Source organism: Carcharodon carcharias, chromosome 19 (assembly GCF_017639515.1).
Source record: "Carcharodon carcharias isolate sCarCar2 chromosome 19, sCarCar2.pri, whole genome shotgun sequence".
NCBI lineage: Eukaryota > Metazoa > Chordata > Chondrichthyes > Lamniformes > Lamnidae > Carcharodon > Carcharodon carcharias.
In genome coordinates, this window is record NC_054485.1 from 37,013,772 (window position 1) to 37,039,445 (window position 25,674).

Below are 25,674 nucleotides of genomic sequence, written 5' to 3' on the forward strand. Positions count from 1 at the left end.
CAGAGGCTGGAGACAAAATTAGACATTACACTATCTTTAATTGATACATTGGATTAAGTGGCACTGAAGCCAAGTAAATATTGATCATTCAGGAAAGGATCATTGATTTTTATGGGCTTCAACATTTACATCATATAACTTTCTCTCTCCTGGAGATTTAAGCTGAAAGCTGACATACTGGGGTGCTTTGTAGCAGATCCAGCACAACACAGTCCCCCTGCCAGCCACTGCTGCTACCACTTACTGGATCCAGGAAGGAAAGAACAATAAAGAATGGAGTTAACAATTTCTGAGTAGGCCAGTTCTTAATAAAAAACCTCATTCCATTAAAGCTATATAGCCTATACCGCACGGAAAATGAGTAGGTTACCTAGTCGTTTGAGCTTCATTAGGTTTCATTGTGGCATTTTGACTGGTGGACCAGCTTCTCAGTTGGGTTTTTTTAACCGATTGCTATTTAATCCTTCACTTCCAAATTCCAGTTTTGGTCTGATTTCTCAATTCTAATTGATGATTGTATTCTTTTTGAAATACACAGGTTTGGCCCCAAGTTTAACTCCACCAGCCTGGTGTAAAGTTGGTGGGATAGGCGGAGGGGGATGGGGGAGAGGCAGCAGTTAAAACCAGCCAGTCACTTATATCCTGGCAGCAGTGATCTTCCAGGCCTCAAGGAGGTCTTGGGCCTCCTACATCTAGGGTATGCCCCTCCTCATGACTATATCCAGAGACTCCTACACTGATTGTTGTGAGACTTCCCTCTTCTTGATGGCCTCCAGAGGGCCCTCATCAACTGATGATTGTTATGGGTCCCAACTATGGGTTTTTGCAGTTAAACTCCAGCTCCTGCCCATCCACCAGATAAAGGATCTGGCCAGGTGCATGCAGGAATCAGAAAATTCATTCAAATGAGGTTTAGTGCCAAGATCTCCAATCAACCCTGCCATAATCCATCACATCCAGAGGCGTTTTCACTGTTTAAATCACAGAATGACAGAGCACACAAAGCAGGCAAATTAATTCATTAGGATCAAGATTAAAGCTTCACAACAGATGACGAAAGTCATCGAAGATTAAAGAGTTAAATATGGAGACTGTAGGCCGGATTTTCATGTCCCAAAAAAGTAAGGAATGGATGCAGGAATCAGCAAAATTGAGGACGTGGGACCAGAAGTTTGTATTTTCCCCTCAAAAAGAGCTTCACACAAACTTCCATAGGAGGGAAAAGGTTTGGGTTAGGTTGGGGTTGCAATCCCGCACATACTGCCTGTGATGTCGGGATTGTGACTTACAGGCCTAGGGGAATTTGTATTTCATGTCCCACAGTATTTTTATCTGGTTGGATGGGTTTTCAAAGCCTTTGGGAAACCTGCTAAATAAGAGATTTCAGTAACTTTGGGGGAAGCCTGCTGAGGAGTTACAAATATTTTGACGTGCAAGTGTTAAATGTTTTGACATCTTCAAATGTAATCTCTAACACATGATTGACTGATGTCAGTAATACATCATCAACTACATCATACATTAACATATCTCACCTGTTAACCCTTTATACTACACCTTCCCCCAAGGATACTATCCCACTTTCAACAACAACATGAAACCATGTCTTTAACTATTTACATTGCATTTCTGTAACTCCATTTCAACAACTATAGATTCCAACTCCTTCCCCTCTCCAAGTCATAATCCTGTGGGATTTAATCTCCCTCAATAGTCTTGGCCATTAGGGAAGACATCTGGGAGGTGTGAGAGCTTCCTTCTGCATCTGTTAGGACATCATCATCTGCAGAATAGGAATACACTTTAGCATTATTGCTGTGAAAATTGCTGGGAAGCAGAGTGTATGTTGTAGGATGATTGAACTGCAAGGACAATGAAAACTTTTCAACAAATGATTGATCCAAAAGAGAACACTGAAGAGAATCTACACTTGGACCCGAAGAAACTGGGAGAGAAGAATTCAGGACACTCTGAGGAACTTGATTCTCCCATGAAGGACTCAGGGAAGAAGCTTCAGAGGAGAAATGATCTTCATCTCCTGGGAAGATATCACAGCTGTATCATCAACTGCTGCATCAAAGGCTGAAAAGGCATTTAAGACTTGAGATTTCAATGAACTTAGATGACAAAGGGAAAAACAACCAACTTCCTGTAAGACTGTCAGGAAATGAAAACGAGATGATTTCCCAGTGATATTTCGGGAGGACCGTCTACTTCCTGTAGGCAGTAGTAAGACAGCTACTCTTCTCTCTGTACGAGGCTGCTCCACTCTGGGCTATGGGAAGAATTGCTGAGAATGTGGGGTCAAGACAGCCTCATCCTCTTGTAATAAGAGGAATTTCCTGTAGATAATTAACTCAGGGACAAGAATGCTGTGCAGGATTCTGCAGCTTCAGAAGTGTTAATGATCCTGCTGCATCTTCTGTGCTGACCTCCAGCTCTGAAGGGAAGAAGGCTTTCAGCTGGGAATGAAGAATGGGAGCCAATTGACTTTCACCCTGGGAAAGTGCCAGCTCTTGAGCAGTGTGATCCTCGATGGATTCTAACCTGGACTCAGGCAAAGCATTCTTTGTGGAAGACTTTTCATGAACAACAGGAGATAAATTAGGCAACGTATTGGTAGATTCAGCGTATCTAAGATCTGTATGCTGCTCAGCCACTAAAAGCACAGCTGATTCTTCTAAAAAGACAACAGAGACTTTATAAGGTGCATCCACCAATAGGAAAGATGAATCATTCTCTAAGACCTCAACCTGCATAAGATCACTCATATTCTTCTTCACCACACTCTAGGAAGAGCCACTTTAGGACCAGCAGGTCTCAATGAGGAAGCTCACCATCTGCTGCAGGGCCTTCTGTATCCTCCACCTCTGGCCTTACTTTTGAGGAACTGAGAGATTCTTAACTTCCATATCTGCCCTGGGTCTAGTGGATAGTGTCTTTGTGAAAGAAAGGAGCCTACTGTTGAGTGTATAAATTTCCTCAGTTTCTGAAGGCTGGATTTCCACTGCTTTTAAATAAAAAATTGAAGATTATTGCATGAAAGACAGAGAGTCATTCAAATGATGAACATCATCTGAGTTTTCTAAGATACCTAGAAGTTTGCCAACATTGCCATTCAACAAGGATGTACATCAATTGTGAAGAACATAGAGAAGATCAACAATCTGTCACCCCTTGTAGTGAAGAGGAGCAATAATCCTGCCTGTAATTGGAAGGTCTATGCTGCCTGGACCTTGTAACTTGATGTCTGATGGATAAAGAGTCATTGGCTGAAGCCAGTTGAGGTCATTTGCTAATAAGTTAACAGCAGTTTCAATATCGATTTCCAAGGTGGTATGGAAGCCTTGAACATGCACTGTGATGGACCAGTAGTCTGGACTAAGACTATTAACTTCTGCTAGGCACTCTGTAATTTCATCTTCATCTTGATTTCTCACCTCTTGGATGAGGTGTATTTCATAAATATTTTCTTGTCTTCTATCTCGATTAAGCTTGTTGGATTTGCTGCACTAGAAGTATTCCATGCCCCCGGCTGGGCAGTCCTAGTGTTTATGTTGGTTTTTCATGCCATAATGCAAGCATCTCAAAATGGCTACCAGTGTGGAGTTTTGCACCCTTTTGCCTGAGTTGACTGGCTTTCGTGTGGGTGGAACCATTGCCTGTGGGCCTACCCAGTCAACGGAGTCATGTGAAGGCTCAGAGTCATGCTAAATGATAGCTGGGTTTCTTTCTTTGAGTTCGGCCAGCCTCGCATACCGGACCACTTGATCGAATATGGGATTCCAATGTGGACTAAAATATGCGCCAAGGGCTTTGAGGACAGTCTCAAAGTCTGCAGTTGACTCCTCTACCTCTTGCCTCTGGAGAACATCGTCAGATACTGGACCCACAGCATAAAGAAACAAAATGACCTGGAGCTGCTGCTCTTTATCATACAATCCCAATGCTGCCCGATACCCGAGGCAGTTTTCTTTCAAACTGGCCAGCTCTGGTGTCTCAGCAGACCCTTAAAATTTTCAAGCTGCTGCAGGAAGGACAGGGACTGCTTAAGCGGTGCTGGCATTGTCACCATTTTCCAGTTTGCCTCCTCCCTCTGTCATGGTGTAAGTACGAGCTACTGTCAAGTTTTTTGTTTGCTCTGTAGTTCCTTCAATAACATCAATGCATTTTTTACAACGATGTCTCCACTGGTGCCACCATGTTCTGGGATGTGTCCTTCTACCTCGGACTCTAGGTGTGGGATTTGGTTAGTAGACAGACTCTAGGCATACTCGGGTATCTGCTTAACACTTGGTTATTCACACTACTTTAGAACAGATTACAGAGTAGGCACGTTACTCCTAGGCATGATTCCAACCTCTCTCTCGAGAGAGAGAGAGAGAGAGAGAGAGAGAGTCTAACACACAACTTACTGATGTCAGTGGTACATCATCATCTATGTCATTTATTTGCATATCCCAGCTGTTAACCCTTTATGTCACAATATTCACATACTAATGTTTACGAATTTGCCTCAATTCTTCTTCCAATATAAACTGGAAATGATATACCATTGATAATGTGTTTCCATTGCATTTGTTGAAAACCAATCTGACCATCTTCAAAATCACCTGACGTTATGCTTTTTCCTCATGTGGTGAAATCGTGACTCTTTTAGTGACACTGTTGAATTGCCACACTTCAAAATAATTCACAGCATGATCATATTAAGAAGCTAAAGAGATGCGATGCTTGAATCTTTTCATTGCGTAAATGGTTTCCTTTTCCTCCTGACTTCACGCTATTTTTGCGTGGCCTTTTCATGAGTCAGGAAGACCACCAGTCATGACTCGCATGCAGGTCTCCTGAGGTCAGGGTCACTATTGGCAGCCCAATAGCAAATTTGAACTCCCCCTCTTTCCCCTGTTATTGTTATGTGCTTGAATGTTTTTTATAGAAAAGGATCGAGTCAATGATAGTCTTTGTTTTGTTCTTTTTCATTGCCACCAGCGTGGTTCAGGGATAATTCAAATACACTTCAACCCACCTAAGTAAATATATGTCAGATACATTTTTATTTACAACAAAAATAGAAAATGCTGGAAAAACTCAGCGGGTCTGACAGCATCTGTGGAGAGAGAAACAGAGTTGACATTCTGAGTCCATATGAGTCTTCTTCAGAACTGACAGAGTCATACGGACTCAAAAAATTAACTCTGTCTTTCTCCCCATAGATGCCGTCAGACCTGTTGGGTTTTTCCAGCATTTTCTGTTTTTGTTTCAGATTTCCAGCATCCACAGTATTTTACTTTTAACATATTTATTTGCTTTAGAAATCAGAGACCTTAAATCTTAATCCCACTACACTTCTTTATTCACTTAGCATCAAAGAATCAAACAAAGTCATCACCTCTTGATTGTACATAGTTGTTAAATTTTTGGCACATTCACTATATCATATGAGTCATCTGCTGTACAAAGCACCTCACGCTTTTGGTTAATTCTACAAATTCAGTAGCAAAAGTACCAGTTCTCATTGTTATAAAAAGTTAATTTCTTCTATTTTTAATGATACAACGGATGATATGTTGCCAATAGATCTTTGTAAATGATAGATGAGTGCATACAATTGTTGCAGACAGGAAATAATCGGACATGAATAGGATTGTAGCTCAGGGTGAAGCATAACATATATACTTATTAGAAATTAATATCTACTGGGAATAGTGTCAAAACATAGAACTGCATCTGTAATAAATTTTTGTACTACCTTTTGTACCTCCATATTTCTCACTTTTCTCCATTAATTCAGATTTGAGTAAGATTTTTGTCTCTGGTGGAGGTGGGAATAGTGCCTAGGAAGCTAGAATCTTTTCATTGCATAAATGGATTTCATTTTCCTCCTGACTTCATGCTATTTTTGTGTGGCCTTTTCATGAGTCAGGAAGACCATGGGTCGTGACTCGCATGCAGCTCTTCTGAGGTCAGGGTCACTATTGTCAGCCCAATAGCAAATTTGAACTTCCCCTCTTCCCCCTGTTATTATTATATGCTGGTGTGAATTTTGTAATTCCTATAAATACCTTCTCCTTTGAGAGTTCATGGCCCTGAGGCTGAAGAGTTAGAGACATTCTGACCGATAAGTTTAATTGTTTTGACAAATTCTAATGTCACTAGTAGATGCTGTATTGTAATATAAAGATGTTTTAACTGCAGTGATTTATCAAATGGCTATGTCTTGAAAACGCTTGTCAACTATTACATTGAGCAGCATAGTTTAAGTGTTGAGATGTATTAGAGTACATTCCTCATTGGAGAAAGTGCCATGAAGCATTCAAAACTATCGAAAAATGTGCTGAGAAATTCCTATAATGTTTTGATCTGTTATTTAAAGGGCAAGAGACTTATAGCTTTGAAGAGAAATCACTCTGCTGTTGAAAGAAAAGTAACTTAAATAGGAGCCATTGATTGACATACAATCTGCATCGAAATGGAAATGAAACACCATCTACGGCTTTAAAAAAATGACATCTTTTTATAAGTTTCAAAAGGCTCCATTGTTTAGATTTCCCAGGATCTATTATTAAAGCTAGACCTGCAGAGGACTGTGTTCACCTTTTGACTGATAGTTTTCAGAGGCTCTTAAAAGTTTATTTGTCTTTGATGTGGTAAGTGGATAAGTGTTTATTTGTTTTTACAGCAGCTTGATCACTTTAGGGGATTTATATATTTTGAATAGCTTTTATGAATGGAAGTTTTTTTAGTATAAATTGTCTTTAAATGATAGCTCTATTAGTTTGTTAGAAGTTTATTTTTAATGTCAATTTCAAAGACATCCTGAGATCTGCCCAGAGAGTACCTATTGACGATACATGGAGCAGCGTAGGGGATATGAGGAGGCATGGAAGAATCATGGGGAGCATGAAGGGGCATGGGTGACTTGGGTGTACGAAGGGGCATGTAGGGGGCATGGGGAGTATGAGAGGACATGGAGGTGGCATGCGGTGCTATGAGTATGAAGCACATGGAGGGGGCATGAGTTTGCAAGCAGGCATGGGGAGCATGAGGGGCATGTAGCAGACATGGGAGTATGGGTGTCATGGAGGGGTCTTGGAGTGGTATGGGGATATAAGGGGGAATTGAGGGGAACGGAGTGTAAGGGAGGGCATGGAGGGGGTGTTGGGTGGCATGGGAGTATAAGTATAAGGGGCATTGGAAATATTGGGGGTATGGGGCAGCATGCAGGGTTTGGGGGACTTTCAAGGGGCATGGGAGAATGAGTGGGCTGGGAGGGCCCATCTGGAGTATGAGGGGTATGGAGGAGGCATGGGCTGCCATGTGAGATGTGAGGGGGCATGGGATAGCATGGGGTGGCATGGGATATGTCGAGGCATGGAGAGGGCTTGGCACGCATGAAGCAGGAGGGCCAGTTGGGTGGAAGGGGTATATGAGGGACATGGTGGGGGAATAGGATGTATGAGGGATCATGAAAGATGCATAGGGGTCAGTTAGTTGAGGCGTGAGGATTAAGGAGCAGAAGAATAATGTTGAGAACTGAGCTTCTGTCAAAGAACTGAGGTGGGTTTTCTAAGCAGCCTGCCTCGACATCCATACTCCTCCCACACTGCATTTTGGCTTGTGAACCCCAAGCCCTCCCTTCCACATCACTCAGAAACAAAAACATGGTGGGACTGGGACTTGGAGGTGGGCTTGGGTAATGGAAGCTGCAAAAGGGCCCAACTTGTGTTTCCTTGGTCTGAGACGAAAACCTGAGCCATATTCTCTGTTACTCTAAATCTTGCTTGTCCAACAGAACCCAGCCTGCCACACCTGTCTATGCAGCCCACCAAGCATTGGCTAAGATACATGGAAGGACAGCTAAGTGGATTTGAAAGATGCTGTAAAGCAGCTTATCCAATCCCAGGCAGCTTTCTCCCTGCGTTTGCTGCTGATAGGCTCACTGGTGAGCAATTATTGGAGAGGAGGGACAAAATTGGGGTGGGGAAGAGATAAAATTGGGTCAAAGAGGCCAGCTAGTGGTCGTTTGCGGCACTTGCTTCATAAAATAATCCACAGGCATTATCAACTAACGATACCATTGTGAATTTGTTGGTTGTAGTCATAAATTGTAATTGTCAGAGTTGTTAACACTGGAAAATTCCTACACATGACATTTTCCTGTTCAATAACATGAGGCCTCACCTTGCAACAAAACATAATCATGGCTATAAGTGGCAAGCTGCATCCAAAGGGCACAACCAAGTGAAACTGATGTATTTTTCCCTTCACTCCCTCATCATCCTAATCTTCTTCTCTCTTTCTACTTCTCCCATCACCGCAACAATTCCCCTACCCCCACCACCAAATTCCCTCCATGTTAATTTGTCTGTCTCCCTTCACAGTTCACCCAGCCTCAAAATCTCCGAATGTTTGCCATTGCAAGAACAGAGGCAAGGCTTTCTCAGTGATAGTGAACGTCTTTTATTAAAATGAGTCTTCATATGGTTTCAGTAGAGAACGTTCACTATTGCTATGAATTCTGGGATATCCTCACCCCCGTCAGAATCTCCCAACTTCCCTCACCCTGCCATTGTAATCTTGAGGAATTAAGGTCCACTTAACAATGTAAATCAAGTATTTATCAGGTCATTATTTTAAGTAATTCATAACCAGAGACTGCCTGAATCATTCAGTGATTGTGTAACCGTAAAGTTTAATTAATCCTAAATGTTACATAACCTACAGCAGTTTCACAAGTTGTAGAATATAATCTGTAAATGATTACAATTTCCATCTCATAAAGAAAATTTCCCTGCCCACATGCACACCCTCCCATTACCCCCCAGCCCCTGTCGCTGCACCCCCTCCCCACACCCACAATATGTTCTGTATTCTGGGAGAGATAGCCTCACCAGGGCTAATATTACTCACGTAATATTCAGTCATCCTCAGGGAGAGCGAGGATGATGTTGTTTCTTAGTAAATTTGTAGCACACAGAATTCAAATATTTATAGATTAATGCACGCAAAGCCGAATGATTATTCTGCACATAAAGAATTAACATCTCATGTTCAATGGCAATGATCGTTGTTTCAGAGTTGATTTAAAAACATGCTTAGACATCGCCAATGCATGCTGTATATTGTGGTGGATGGATATAGATTAACAGGATCACAGAGTTTCAGATATAAAAGGAAGGCGGACTACTGCAATTGCTGGTCAGTCCTCATTTATAATAAAATATTCAGTTTGAGGTGCTTTGGAGAAAGTTGAGGGAAAACATCATTAGGATGATAGCAGATTGAAAGGACTGCAAGGTAACGAGAGATTGGGTCAACTTCAGTCATATTCCCTGTAGGAGGCAGTCTGGTTGAACTATTTAAAATAATGATGAAAACTGCCAAGAAAGAAAGGGAATGAATCTTTCCAGTAAATTAATCCAGAACAAGAAAACGTAACAGAATTTGAGCTTAGGTGGTTCAAAGAAAATCCAGGTGAAGCTTCTTTACCACAATGTTGTGAGGAAGTGGAAAACAGTGTCCCAGAAGGCCAAAGATGCACTTTCAATTTGGGGTGTTTAAGAGGCAGTTCAGCCAGATGTTAAACTAAACAGGCCCCATCTGTCCTCTCATGTGGACATAAAGGTCCCATGGTACTGTTTCAGAGAAGATGCAGAAGAGTTCTCCTTGGTGTCCTGGCCAATATTTATACCGCAAAGTCTAAAAAGATCAATCTGGTCATTGTCACATTGCTGTTTGTGGGGCCTAGCAGTGCGCAAAATGGCTGCAGCATTTCCTACATTACAACAGTGACTACACTTCAACAAAATATTTCACAGGCTGTAAAGCACTTTTGGACATCAAGAGGCTCAGAAAAGTGCTATATAATGTACATATATTCTGCCACTGTATGATGATAGAGCTAAGAGAGGACAGGAGATTCAATGGCAGTGGGACTGAGCAAGTGGAATGTATTTTCAAATAGTTAACAAATGAAGCAGCTTTGTAGAGCGGTGAGTTAGTGCACTGGCATGTGTTACCATGGAATGCTAATTTGCAGATTTGTGTTGGAGATTTCTCATAATCCAAGTTTGTGCTCTCAGCTGGAAGCTTTGTGTGTGACAGAACATTTGTTATGAGCCTATGAAACAATACTCTAACCTTGTCCAGAAATCATTATTTCTTCGAAAAGTAAAAATGGCTGTGACTGTCTCTTAGATTTGGTGAATCATTCCAGACTCCTAGGATTTGCCTACTCTCATGTGAGTTACTATAAGCATCTCAAATGGAAATGAGTTTGTGTAATCACAATGCAGTCTCCAGTCCAACTCCCTATAATTTGGCACTAATTAGACAAGGTTCATAAGTCACTTGGGACCTGCAGTCGTCGTGAGTTATGAGTATTTTCTATTCAAGAAAGCAGCATTCATCAGTCCTCACCACCAGTGCAATGTTCTTAATATTTCAAAACAGGTCATCACAAATATTGACTATTTGATTGATCATTTTAACATCTGGAAGGGTTCTTTCATAAACCATTGTGGTATTTATACAGGATTAAATTGTATTCTTCATCTCATTTTTGCTGTGGTGAATGAAAAGATTGAGAGAGGGGAGTGAAGAAGTGTTTTCATTTTCAACCTTTGTGTATTTACGGACTTCCTTGTGTTGTAACGTCCAACGTGATTCAATGTAGCAGTGACCAGCTGCTCTGATGACGGGATTGATGCATTCAGTATAGTCCCAGAAAGGTCAAGTGCTCATTATACTCATAACTTTGATGGGACACAGTCTTTTCACCAGCTCCTGGCCACCAACCAAATAGAAAGGTCCTTTTTCTACATATCATTAAACTCCATTGGAAATGAGCACTGAAGGCTGTTTTAGATTGCAGTTTGTGGAACACCCCCTGGTTTCTTCTCAATCCATTCCAACAAACAATTCAGACTTTTTTCTATGTTTTATTTAATATATAAATACATGTGTTCAAGGGCTGTGTCCTCCTGCAGTGGTGTTTCATACATTGCCAACACTCTGGTCTCACATGTACAGTTGCTGTGGTGCATTGCTAAGATTTAATTTGCTCCATGAGTTGTGGGATCATGCCAATCACAGGGCCCCTTCTATCATTGAAAAACATTGGCAATCGGTTTAAGTAAAGCAGCATGTTTTGCCAAGGAAGGATTGGTAATTGTATTTTGAATGCATCCAGTTACATAAAGACTATATAAACTTACCTGATGCTCTTTTATAAGGAGATTTTTAAAACTAAATTTTGGGAACTAGTTTTGGGTTCGCCTCCCTCTTTATCCAGTTATTTTCAGGAGCAGGCCAGGCTTTTCAGCACCCAGGAAAACATACTTGACTTCAAAATCTTACTGTTTAAGCATCTGAACAGCATGGTCATCCCAATGGAGCAGTGTTTTGTTGGGTACTACTTCAAAGGCAGATGTATTGGCTCTTGAAAGGATTTTCATGTTGATGAACTTGTCTTCTGAAAGGAAGCATCATTAGCAAGTGGCACATGTAAAATTCGTCAAGTTCCTTGAAATGATGCTGGTAGCATATCCATGCCTCAGTCATAGAATGGGGATGAGCATTATTGAGTTATATGACCTCACCTCTCCCTCATGTATGCTTACCTAGACTCCATACACCCTTATTTCATATACATATATATCACTCTTCTCATCACTCTCGACTCACACACTCACAAACACATCACACATCCACTCACTGCCAGTTCAAGAGACATCACCATTCACTCTCTCACATTCACCGTCATTGTCCTCATCCCATCTATGGGACTACTCACCAACCACACATGCCAGGCATACTTATTATCTGGCCTGGCAGGCATCCTGCTTACACTCTCTCTATTCATGCAGGACAAGCTGGCACACAGCAAAGAGAGGCTGCAGACCGGTGGAGGAATGCCTGAAGTCAAGGTCCTCACGGACTTTGAAAACAGAGCCGTCCAGCTGGTGGGGATCTGGACCGGTCCTGTGCTGATAGTGAGGTCGGTGCTGCTTTACCAAGTGAGGATCCAGCAATGCAACATCCATCAGACAACCATGCTGTGAGTGATGTGTCCTGTTTCACGGGCCACTGCCATAAACTAATTATCTCCCTTTGCTTCCGCAGGCACATCTGGGAAACAGCCAATGGAGTCCATTACCCAGGGCCTCTAATCAAGCCCCAAGGAAATCTCTGAAGAGGAATCTGAAGGCACCCTCCTTGAAGTCCCATCACAGTGCTCAGCCACACCCTCCACCAGCGCAGAGACACATACCTTGGTGGGACCAAGCTTTAGAATAGCTTCGGGATCACAATCTGGTGAGCACATTGCACTGTCTGATTCACATCAGGCAGCAGCAGGGACTTCCCAGGTGTTTGGCACTCAGAGGACTGCTGGAGGCCAGAAATTTGTTAAATCCAAGTCAGATGACTTGCCTCTGGACTCAGTCATGTCACACTTGCTGGAATTGCAAAGGCAAACTCGGGAACATCAGGAAGGGATGTCCACTGCATTCTTCAGATTGCAAGGCACGATGGAGGAGTCCGTCCACCTTTAGGCTGAGGTGATATCGCTGGCATGCCAATACACCGAGCTCAACACTGGCAGGATGGCAGCCGCCATGGAGACCTTAGTCAAGGAGGTCGCTCCTGCGCTACTGCACGGGCTCAACTCCATCGCTGATGCCATAGTTGGCCTCCAACAGTGAGAGGGTTGGAGCAACTCAATCTCACTCCAGCTACCCCTTCTCCTCAAGGAGGCAGTGTGGGGCCCTTGGGCACCCATAGGGAGGAGAATCAGGAGGTGTATTCACCACCCCCGCCCCCACTCAGGGTCATCCATCCAGGTGACTCTGTGAATGTCTGACCCATCTGAATCCCCTCTTTCTGTGACCTCAGCAGCTCCAGCTCCACAGGCCGAGGAGGGTTCCACTGCCACACAGCAGGACCCCAAAAGCAGGCAATGTCCCTCCAGAAATTGGCCCTCCAGAGGACGCCCGCCATGGTCATCACAGACAGCAGGCTGCCTCCACCTCCACTGTGGATGTCCAGGGAGCACCAAGGCGTAGCGACAGGGATAGGAAAGTTAAAAAGATGTAGCTGTACAGCTTGGGCTAGGGCATTAATCACTTGTACATACTGTTCACTATTGTCAATAAACCCCCAAGAATGTCTCCCTGCCTGTGGCTCCTTGTTCTGATGAGCAATGTTCATGTCACTCAGATGTGAAACCTTTCTGCACAGATAAAGGCAGGTGTCTCAGTCCAGGGCCTCTTCCCTATACTTTGTGCAGCCTTCAGACCACAGTGATGATCCGGCCTCATACTCCCTGGACACATTACTGATGCCTGCACCTCGATGGTGCTGGTCATTGCTGCCAGAATGTCTTGGGAAGGCATCACAGAGTTCCGTCATTCTCTATGTGGGCTCTCAGCATCCTTATGTGGGGGTGGACCCCATCTCTTCAGCATCTGTGACCAGTGACGCTGTGCTCCTGAAGGTCTCAGGTGCTGAAGGCTGACAAAGGATCAGTTGCTTCTAAAGTTTCAGGGCTGCATCTCTGTGATATGACCCTGATCACAGGGTGCAAGCGAGCTGCCCTCTGCGATACAGGAGTCACACATTCTCGGAGGCTATGTGAAGATCTCTGGAGTTCATCACTTCTCGTCGTCATCATCCTCCTGCAATCGAGCAACTATTTGGGCCTCTGCTGCACCCCCATGACAGCAGCATTATCACAGAGGGTGTGAGCACTCCCATAAGCCAGACTGGAATTAATCATTCACAGATGCAATGTGAGGATCTATGGGGTTCTCCTCACTGCGTGTCATCATCATCCTCCACAAATCTGGCAGCTACGAGGGCCTCCCAAATGCGCCTGCCTCATCTGGCCAGTGCGAGGGCCTCATCCCCGTCATCGGCACCTTCGAGGACCGCCTCACTCTCATCCCCATTGACGTCCTCCTCAGAAGAGGAGACCTCCAGCTCCTCCAGTTCCTCTTCAGCCAGCTCCTCTCCCCGTTGCAGCACCAGGTTGTAAAGGGTGCAGCAGATGACGACGATGCGTGACACCCTCTGTGGACGATATTGCAGGGCTCCACCAGACCAGTCCAGGCACCGGAACCTCATTTTCAGCATCCCGATGGTTTGCTGTTAAGTTGTGAGTTGCAGCATGAGCCTCTTTTTACCTTCGCTCTGCTGCAGTCTGAGGCTGTCACACGACTGTCATCGGCCACGGCCTCTATGGGTAGCCCTTGTCCCCGAGGAGCCAACCCTGCAGCCTCTGTGGACCCTGGAATACGTCAGTGATCTGTGATCCACTGAGAATGTAGGAGTCGTGGACACTCCCTGGAACTGCGTGCAGACCTGCAGGTCGTCACACACCAGCTATACGTTCAGCAAATGGGAGCCCTTGCGGTTGTCAGTTGACTGCATGTTGTGACGGAGACCTGAGCGCCACTTGAGTGCTGTTGATGACACCCTGCACCTGTGGGATACCTGATACCTGTGAAAATCCAATTGCTCTTGCATCCTGGCTGTCCTGGTCCTGGGCAAGATGCACAAGGTTGTGTGCCCTTGCGAAGATGGCATCTGTGGCCTCATGGATGCATTTGTGGGAGGAGGCTTGTGAGATCCCACAGAGGTCATCTGTGGAGCCCTGAAAAGAACCACTGGCATAGAAATTGATCTTTCAGGGCCATTGGCAGTGTATTCCCTCCATGTCCCTTGGCACCAACTCCTGCAGCAAGTGACAGATGCGGCCAACCAGTTCCCTAGACATGCGCAGTCCTTGGTGACACTGGTTCTCAGTCATCTGCAGGAATGAAAGGCGGCGTCTATAGACCATGGGTATTGCTAAGCACCGACCAGCGACTGTGCGCTGTGGTTTCAGCAGTGTGTGCGGGACCCCAGCCGCCCCTTCTTCCAGAGGGTACTGCTTCTCCCTCTGCACAGCCTGGAGCCTCAGCCATTTTCTCCTCTGTCATCTTCGCTCTCTGTATGCACACAGCTAGTTCACCAGTCTCCATGATCCTGATGCATTCCTCCTGCAGGATGAAAGAGAGAGACACGTGGGTTAGCACCTGTCCTGGTTGAGTGTGAAGGTCCCTTAATGCATCATGGAGAGTGCTGGCCATCACTTAGATGGCCAGGGGTTAATGCTCTGCATGGCTGCCCAAAACCCCACCTGCGTCCACCCCACTCCACCTGACTGATTGGCTGCAGCTTTGCCCATTGGACCGCATGCTGTGCTCTCAGCTCAGGCGCAGACATTCCCCTAACCCACACACCAAGGCTTCCCTGTTCACTTGAACCATGGGGGAGTCTGGTCCAAAACTTGCTGGCATTACAAGGGGCTGTGGGTGCCTCTGCCAGCGACTGCTCCATAGTGAGCTTTAGCAGTGAGATTGCACAACGTGTGCAGTCGTCCAACTGTTTTGCCATCCACTAAGACGCTCATTGCTTTGCAGTCTCTGTTCGAGGGTGAAAAGCTCTGCAGCACTTGGTGGCACTGTGATGCCTCTACGTTGCTTGAGTGAGCAGATAAGTTAGAAGCCCAACTCCAACCATATCAATGACTGCATCTAAACTCTTTCAGCTGCAGAGGAATGATCACTTTATATTAGGTACCCCTAATGTGTGGCCACTTCCCTCACCCACCTTACCCCCCACCCTGAATTAATGTGCTCTACATTCAACCGTAGGGCAGCCCTAGCACCCTCCACCAAGTCACCTCAACCGCGGGGCTGCCCTTGCCCCCACCCCCACCCTCACCAAGTTACCTCAACCGCAGGGCTGCCCTTGCCCCCACCCCCACCAAGTCACCTCAACTGCGGGGCTGCCCTTGCCCCAACCCCCACAAGTCAGCTCAACCGTAGATCTGCCCTTACCTCAACCCCCCCAAACTTGAAGTCGGCCCTGGTGAGCACTGCGCAGCGTTACTGTGCACTCACCTCCAAGTTCCCTTCAAAGTGCAGCCTGCCAAGTGCACATGTTTTATATGCTGTTGTGAAACAAGTCAGCATGCTTTTCTGCTGACGTGGGTGGAAGATCGGGCGGTGGGGGGGTGGGGGGTGTTGGGGGTTGGGGATGATTGCGGCAGGCAGGCCTAATAATGATATGCAGATGTATTACAATGAGGTTCTCACCGTCTGATGGTGGGAAACGTGACACACCCCCGCCCCCCACATTCGGTGGACTGAGTGGACATTCATAAACTGGTTTCACGCCGTCATGAAACTGATCATGCCATGTTGTCCACTCACACCACTGAACATGTCTGACGTCAGCGGCATGGAAAATCCTGGCCTTGATCTCCACTTTGTCAAAAAAGAAAAATTCGCAATTATATAGCACCTTTCATGACCATACTGCCCAAAGTAGTCAGTGTTGCAAAGTAGAAATTTGGGAAGCCAATTTGCACACAGCAAACTCCCACAAAAAGCAATCTGATAATAACTGGATAATCTGTGCATATGGTATTGATTGAGGGATAAATATTGGCTAGGACACCAGGGATAACTCGCTTGCTCTTCTTTGAAATAGTGCCATGGGCCTGAATTTTACCTTCGGCGGGTGCGCCTGATTGACGGGCCCGGGAGTGGTCAGGAAACGGGTCCCTGACCGTGATTGGCCCCCGACCGCGGTTTCATGCTGGCTGGCCAATTAACGGGCAGCCAGCGTGAAATGTGCACTGAAAAGCTCAGCACTGCTGGGGTGTGGGCCGGGGAGGGTGAGCGATGACCCACAGGCATGGGTGAGCGCTACGAGAAAGCTCCCTGAAGGCAGACAGCTGCCTCGGGGAGTTGGAGACCTGAAAAAGCTAAAACAGAGGTTTTAAAAGCTGAAAAAAATGTCTATGCATCACAATCAATCACCTGAAAATATAACTAATAAAATTGCTGCCCACAGATAATTATTTTTATTTTATTTCATGACGGAAATTTTATCCCGCCCTTGGATGAGTTTTGATGGAAAATGCAAAGTCCACCTGGCCGATCTGCCTGTCCAACAACAGAAGGTTAGATGGGCAATGAAAAATCGGAGACAATTGCGCCATTAATGGGCTTAATTGCCCTCTTAATTTTTGGCGGGGGCGCTTCTGACTTTTGCACGTGCCCGCTGAGCGAAATATTGTGCGAGTGCGCGATGATGTCTGGACGCTTGCCTGATGTCTTCTCGCACGATTTTACACCTGATTGGGTCAAGTTCTGGAGTGCAACTTGAACCCACTCCTGAGAGTCAAGAGTCCTACCAGCTGAGCCACAGCTGAAACATGCACAGCTGATATCGAAGCTTTAGTTCTTTGTTGCTGTAGAAAATCTGTCAGTGGTTTGTTTTGTGTCTTCTTGAACCTGTCTTCCTAGTTTGATCCTCTGCAAAAACCAGTTTACAGTTTCCATCACCATAGTCGACATGTGGTCCCTGCTCAGGTTAAACAATATGCTGGAGATATCCCTTACCAGATCACCAAACAGGACAGTAGGGAAAGACCAAACTCAGAGGAAACTCAAAGCCCTCCTTTCTATCCTACCTGAAATAAGATCCCATGTATGTACATTCCCATAATCCGATTGGTAAACAAAGGGCTGGATTTTGAGATCAGCAGCAATGCCGACCTCAAAGAAAGCTGCCCACAAAGGTTTAGCAATCTCCATGGCAATGACTCCCCCTTTCCAACGTGGCACATGAAGGAAATCTCCAAATTCCAGTAACAATGATAGAATCAACCAGGGAAATCAGCCAATCACATTGGAGCATTCTCACAGACAGTAAACCAGGAAGTAAAAACTGCTGAATCCCTTCATTTTTACGTTTAAATTTTACAGAAAGCAAAATTAATGATTCGAACATACATGAAGGATTGTGGTAGAAATTAAAGTATCATAAGCAAGTTTTAAAAAATAATATTATTTTAAAAATATGTGGGATTTCTTATCATAATGGAAAAAATTGACATATAACAAATATAAAAATAGCTTTTCAGGGACAGTGAAGTTGTCTGTAGAAGAACAAGGTGCAAATTTTTTAAGGGTTTTTACAATGAGAATAAGAACAAAAGTTTGGAGGAGATGGTGATGTGGTGGCAGTGTCACTGGACTAGTAATCCAGAGACCCAGGCTAATTCTCTGGGGGAATATGTTCACATCCTACCAGGGCAGTTGATGGAATTTAAATTCAGTTAAGTAAATCTGGAATTGAAAGCTAGTCTCAGTAATGGTGACCATGAAACTATCATTGTTTGTTGCAAAACCCCATCTGGTTCACTCGTACTCTTTAGAGAAAGAAATTTACTGTCCTTACCTGGCCTGGCTTACATGTGACTGCAGCCCCATAGCAATGTGGTTGACCCTTAACTGCCCTCTGAAAGAGCCTAGCAAGCCACTTAGTTCAGGGGCAATTAGGGATAGGCAACAAATGCTGACCTTGGCAGTGACGGCCACATCCCATGAAAGAATAATTTTTTTTTTTAAAATGAGTGTAATTTCTTGTCACCTCAGTGATTTCTAATTGAGTGCATTCTGGAGAACTTCAACAGGGCACCTTATGGATAAGCATAGAACCTCAACAGGGCACCTTATGGAGAAGCGTAGCACCACAACAGGGCACCTTATGGAGAAGCATAGAACCTCAACAGGGTACGTTATGGAGAACCATAGAACCCCAGCAGGGCACCTTATGGAGAAGCATAGAACCTCAACAGGGCACCTTATGTAGAGGCATAGAACCCCAACAGGGTACCTTATGGAGAAGCATAGAACCTCAACAGGGCACCTTATGTAGAGGCATAGAACCTCAACAGGGCACCTTATGTAGAGGCATAGAACCTCAACAGGGCACCTTATGGAGAAGCATAGCACCCCAACAGGGCACCTTATGGAGAAGCATAGAACCTCAACAGGGCACCTTATGGAGAAGCATAGAACCTCAACAGGGCACCTTATGAAGCATAGAACCCTAATGGGGTACCTTATGGAGAAGCATAGAACCTCTGACAACAACTTCTGGATTTCTGGATTTAAATGAGCATATGTGAACTTCCAAAAGTTGCTGCCAATTTCAGAGGACTAATGACAGCGAATGATGACAGTTCCACCATCATTCTGACTGCACAACCTGGGCCAATGCTGACGTACACAATATGAGCACCCAAACTCTACTAGTAATAGTCATGCCAAGACAACTAACAGCATCACAGGCACGTGTTAGATTGATGAACACCATGCATGGGATCACATTTTGCTCTCTTTACCTCTACATCTGTCTTTCGAGAAAGATCCGATCTATTGTGCTGCACTGTGCTCTGAACCCACATTATGCTTCGGGGAGGACATTGTCTGCAACGTACATTATTAAATGGTTCAAGAGCTACAATCTTTTCAGAGAACAAGCCGCACAGTAATTGCTGCAGTCAGGTTTCTCACTTTTACATTTGCAAATGGTGATAGTCATCTCTTCAAGGAGGAGATGGTGAAATGATCCTTGAAGGGCAGTGACCTGTCTAATTATCCCTAAGGTAGAAGGCAACTCATAATATTCTCATGGACAATGTTATCAATTAGGATGTCAGTTTTTGGAGATACGTTGCTATTAATTAAATGGTACTGGTTTCATATAAAATTTCATTTTCTCCCTTTTCACTTGTATGTTGTTGGACACTCATTTCTGTGTTTCACAGCAGTGAATGCCTGTGTTATGACATGGCAGGTGATGTGTGCCAGGTGGACCAAACCCACAAGGGAAACTTGGCCATGCTATCACAACGGTTTCATAATTTGTATTTATTACAGGAAAGTTTATGCATTGAATTCAGAAGAATTGAATCCACTAACATGTTTAGAGATTTTAAAATGAAGTTAAATCATTATTAACAAAAAGAAAAAAATAAAATAATAAACGTACACAAGATTAGTTACACAGTTATTTAGTCTTCACAGTTCTAAAAACTCTTAATTAAACAGGCTCACAACTATACACCCTATTTATAGCAACAGTCCAAAATAGATTTGTAATTATAAAATCAACCCAGTAAGGTTACCACAGCACCCGCTCAACATTGGAATTCCAAAGGTTTGTAACTGAACTTAGTTACTGAACACAGCAGACTTCTGCTAAAGTAGCTGGAAGTTTTCGTCCAAGGACTGCTTCACACAGTGTACCTTTCAACATCACATGGCCACACACCCTACATAGTCTTCTATCCCTCTTTTTATATGTTTTCTCTCTCTCTAATCTTTAAAGTCCATTGTTCTACATGTCTTTGGAAATTTACTTTTCCCATAATATAAAAATCTTTAATGTTGTCAATATGGCTTCTTTACAGAAGTTACAGAATAGGGAGACACTCATTTAAAAGTGAGATGCAAAGGATTTCTTCTCTCAGAGGGTAGTGAATGTCTGGAATTCTCTGCCCCAGAGAGTTGTGGAGTCTAGATCACTGAAAGTATTTAAAGAAGAGGTAGATAGATTTTTGAAATATGAGGGAGTTGAGGGCTACGAGGAGCTGGCACAAAAGAGGAGTTGAAGACTGGGGCAGATCAGCTATGATCTTATTGAATAGTGGGGCAGGCTTGAGGGGCCAAATGGCCTACTCCTGCTCCTATTTCTTATGTTCTTATGTTCCTTTGGGGATAAATAAACATAAGAATCCTGCTCTATTTATCTTGTTGGTTGTAAACAACCTTCTATCCATTTGAAATTCAAATACCTTTCTACTTATCTTAAAATGCAAATTTCCTTCACACCTTACATGCTGCCCTCATCCATATTTATTCATTAGCATTTCAAATGCCTTTTTACAGCTAACTTCTTCTAATAATTTCAACCTTGCAGTCTTTCTGACTCTAATTCAATTAAATCAGTCTCACAGACAGAACCATCCACACTCACGCCCATAAGCCTACAATAATATTATGAAAAATATTATAGTTTTATGACAGTCTGCCCAACCACAGTGAGTGTGTAGCACCAATACCCTGCCCAACCACTCCACTGGTAAATAAGCTTATTCTTCTCCAGCTATTGCAAAACTGGAAGCATATCCTCGTGTCCACTTTTACCATTTTCTGTAGACTAATGACAAAATACATTGGCCCATTTCTTCCAGTCTCTGCATCATCAGAAACTGGACATATCCCCCAAGATACGCTATGGGACCTCTTGGAAGACCCAATGAACTGACTCCATGGCAATTGCCCAGGAAGTTTGAACTCCTGATGGGCAATTTCCCTGCTCCCTGGCACCTCCAAAAAAAGTCCCCAACTCTGAGCTCGAGTTGGACACTTCAGAGAGTTCTGACTTTCTTACCTGAAAAGTTACCCAGAAAACGTTAGACAGAAAAGTCCCAGTCTAACTCCTGGGTAACTAACACACTGAAAAGCTGTTTAAACATCCCAGAGCTTTTCAGTGTGTTAGTGAACTTAGCAGAATATGGCAGCTAGTGTCATAAAAACGGGGCATGGCTTCTGAGAAGATTCCCTTCACTGATGTCTCCGAGGTTTCGTGCACTGAGTGAATTCTGAAGGATCTTCCATTGGAGGATTGGCCAGAAAAATTGGAGGAAGGAAAGTGAGTACATTTTTTTTTGATCAGGGTCAGGATTAGGGTTTCTGACCCTGATCGGAAGACTTGGACCATTAGGTCTGTGTCACCACCATTAAATAAAAAGACTGGAGTGTGAATATACTGTAGGGAGGTCATTAATAAAACAAAGGATATGTCCCTGAGAAGGACTCCCAATGGAAGCTAATTTCAAATGGGCTGAAATCTGACAATGAATTTTCAATGCAGTTGGTTGATGCCTGTTTTCTAGCTAGGAAGGAATCATCATATGACCTTAACCAAAGTCTTGCAGTTATTACATGATGCGCTGCTTTACTGCATCCTATTTGGTTAAATGCACAGAAGGAACTTAACCTGATGGAGAAAGAATTTTGCTTAATGTAAATATTATAACATTGCTGTGAATAAGGATAAATAAAGGCTGTTGCCAGGCAAAAAACCAACTGAACCAGCATCAAAGCCCATATAAAATAAAGGTAAACTGAAGTGTAGTAGGGATGTAGGGCAAGGTTTATGCAGATGACTGGAGACTGAGCTACTGATGTTAGAACAGAGAGTAGGGAAGAACAAAGAGTGGACCTAAATGAGAAGAACAAAACGCAGAAGGCAGGACAAAGACTAGAGCAGCCTGTAGAGGTCAAATGGGTCAGGCAGTGAAGGGATTTTAGACAAGGGCAAAGATTCAAAAGTTAATGTAATGAACACAGGCAGCCAATGAAGGTCAGAGAGGACAGGAAGGACAGGCAAATAATATTTATTCTAGATGAGACTGTTATTCAAAAACTATAATTAGGAAATTAGGTGCATAAGCAAATTTGTAAATGGATGAATCAATTCTCATTGTTCTTTTACACAGAGTTTAATTTATCTTGTGGACTATATTGTGCAACACCAGCTTTCAAACATCACTGCAACAGGCATGTTATACGATTCAGTACAACTGTTAGTGAATTAAAACACTGGAATTTTTTGTGTTCACAATAAATTGAGTTTTGTCTCTCTTCCATCCCCCACCCCCTCCCCAAGTTAATTTCTCCCATCAATGAAAGCATAAAATGATGGAAATACTTAGAGGGTCAGGCAGCATCAGTGGAGAGAAAGAATAACAGATAACATTTCAAAAGGATGAAAGCTCATCAACCTGAAACGCCAGCTGTTTCTCTCTCTGCAGATGCTGCCTGAACTATTGATTATTTCTGGCATTTTCTGCTCTTATTTCAGGTTTCCAGCATTTGGGGTGGAATTTTATAGCCCCATCATGGTGGGGGCAGTGTCGTAAAATGCAGCGAGCCATTCAAAAGCCCTTTGACTTTGGCGGGACTGGAAAATCTGGCTGACAGGAGGGGCAGTAGAATTCCCCCCTTGGCGTATTTTGTTTTTTAAATATTTAAAAATTTATTCTTTCACAGGATGTGAGTGTCGCTAGCTCGACCAGCATTATTGCCCATCCCTAGTTGCCCTTGCAAAGGTGGCGGTGAGCTGCCTTCTTGAACTGCTGCAGTCCATGTGGTGTAGGTACAACCAACAGTGCTGTTAGGGAGGAAGTTCCAGGATTTTGCCCCAGCGACAGTGAGGGAATGGCAATTTATTTCCAAGTCAGGATGGCGAATGGTTTGGTGGGCACCTTGCAGTTGTTGATGTTCCCATGTATCTGCTACCCTCGTCCTTCTAATGGGTACAGGCTGCACGTTTCGAAGGTGCTGTCAAAGGAGAATTGGTGAGTTACTGTAGTACATCTTATTGAAGGTACTCACTGCTGCCACTGTACATTGGTGGTGGAGGGTGTGGGTGTTAAAGTTGCTGGATGGGGTGCCAATCAAGCGAGCTGCTTTTTCATGGATGGTGATGAGCTTCTTGAGTGTTGTCGGAGCTGGATTTATCCAAGCAAGTGGAGAGTATTCCTTCACACTCTGACATGCCTTGTGGATTGAGGACAGGCTTTTGGGGAGTGAGGAGGTGAGTTACCCTATGCTGGATTCTTAGCCTCTGACCTCCTCTTGTAGCCACAGTATTTATATGGCTAGTCCAGTTCAGTTTCTGATCAATGATAACCCTCAAGATTTTATAGTGGGCTGGGGTGGGCGGGTGGGGAGGAGGGGAGTTGAGCGATGGCAAAGCCATTGAATCTCAAAGGTGAATGGTTAGATTCTCTCTTGTTGGAGATGGCCATTGCCTGGCACTTGTTTGGTGCGAATGTTGCTTCCCACTTTTCAGCCCAAACTTGAATGTCGTCCAGGTCTTGCTGCATTTGGACTGCTTCAGTACCTGAGGAGTCACGAATGGTGCTGAACATTGTGCAATCATCAGCGAGCATTCCACTTCTGACCTTATGATTAAGGGAAGGTCATTGATGAAGTAGTTGAAGTTGGTTGGTCCCATGACACTATCCTGAGAAACCCCCGCAGTGGTGTTCTGGGACTGAAATGATTGACCTCCAACAACCACAGCCACTTCCTTTGTGCTAGGTATGACTCTAGCCAGTGGAGCGCTCTCCCCAGATTCCTATTGACTCCAGTTTTTCTAATGCATCTTGATGCCACACTTGGTCAAATGCTGCCTTGATGTCAAAGGCAATCACTCCCATATATTACCTCTTGAGTTCAGCTCTTTTGTGCTTGTTTGGACCAAGGCTGTAATGAGATCAGAAGTTGTGTGGTGCTGGTGGAACCCAAACTGAGCATCAGTGAGCAGGTTATGGCTGAGTGAGTGCCACTTCATAGCATTGTCCATGACACCTTCCACCACCTTGCTGATGATCGAGAATAGATTGATGGGGCAGTAACTAGCCGGGTTGGATTTTTCCCTGCCTTTTTGTCTGTTCCTCCTGTACTTTGCTCCAGTCTCAATAGGCACATGAACCACCAAGAGCCTTTTACTCAGATCATGTCATTGGCTGCTAAAGATCTGCAAGTGCTTTCTTGATCCCTGATTTTTACATCGGCTCTAAGGAAGCAATGCCTCTTCTCTCCTCAGCTACTCCCCAGGCACCCTGACTAGTTGCTTCCCCTATGGAGAATTGTAAATATCAACCCACATCCTGCTATTTTGCACACAAACACATTTATTTGCTAACATGTCATGCCACAGACCTGTCTTTGAAACAACCTCTCTCTTTACACACTGAAGCCTGAACTGTGATACAATAACTATTTAACTCACAAGATCAATTTGTTTATCAACCTGAATTTATGTTCCAAAAATGGAAATCCCCCATGAATGTTAGGGCTTTAAAGAGCCCAAAGTGAACGCTTTAGGTAGAAGATGAAGGTGGTTGTTCAAAAGTATACTGCACTGAAGGCAGCAGGTTCTGAGGGTTAACTGGAATGATCAATGGTATGTTGAAATGCCTGCAGGTGTAGCTATATGTGGCTGCAATGTGGCTGATCAAAACATGCATAAATTTGAGACAATTTCATGACTGAGTGGCAAGATGCACATGTTGTCTGGTTTCAATTCTATTCTAGCCCAGCTATGCTGCTAACATTGTAATAGTGCAGCTTAACTCTTCCATTTATTTCTATGTAATGTCATGATAACATACTTTATATCAAAAAATGACTTTTGAATCATCCAGGGCAGGACCCTGGAAAGTACTGAAGATCAGAGGGACCTTGGTATGCATATCCATAGATCCTTGAGGGTAGCAGGGCAGGTAGAAAAGGTGGTTAAGAAGGCATATGAGATACTTGCCTTTATTAGATGAGCCATATAATACAAGAGCAGGGAGGTTGTGCTGGAACTGTATAAAATGCTGATTAGGCCACAACTGAAGCACTGCGTGCAGTTCTGGTCACCACATTATAGGAAGGACTGGAGAGGGTGCAGAGGAGGTTTAACAGGTTGCTGCCTGGGCTGGAGGGTCTGAGCTATGAAAAAAGATTGGATAGGGTTGGGTTGTTTACCTTGGAGCAGTGAAGGCTGAAAGGTGATCAGATAGAGGTGCATAAGATTATGTAGGGCGTAGATAGGGTGGTTAGGAAGACACTTTTTCCATTAGTAGAGGGGTCAATAACCAGGGGGCATAGATTTAAGGTAAAAGGTAGAAGGCTAAGAAGGGAGTTGAGGAGAAATTTTTTCACCCAGAGGGAGTCTGGGACTCACTGCCTGAAAGGGTGG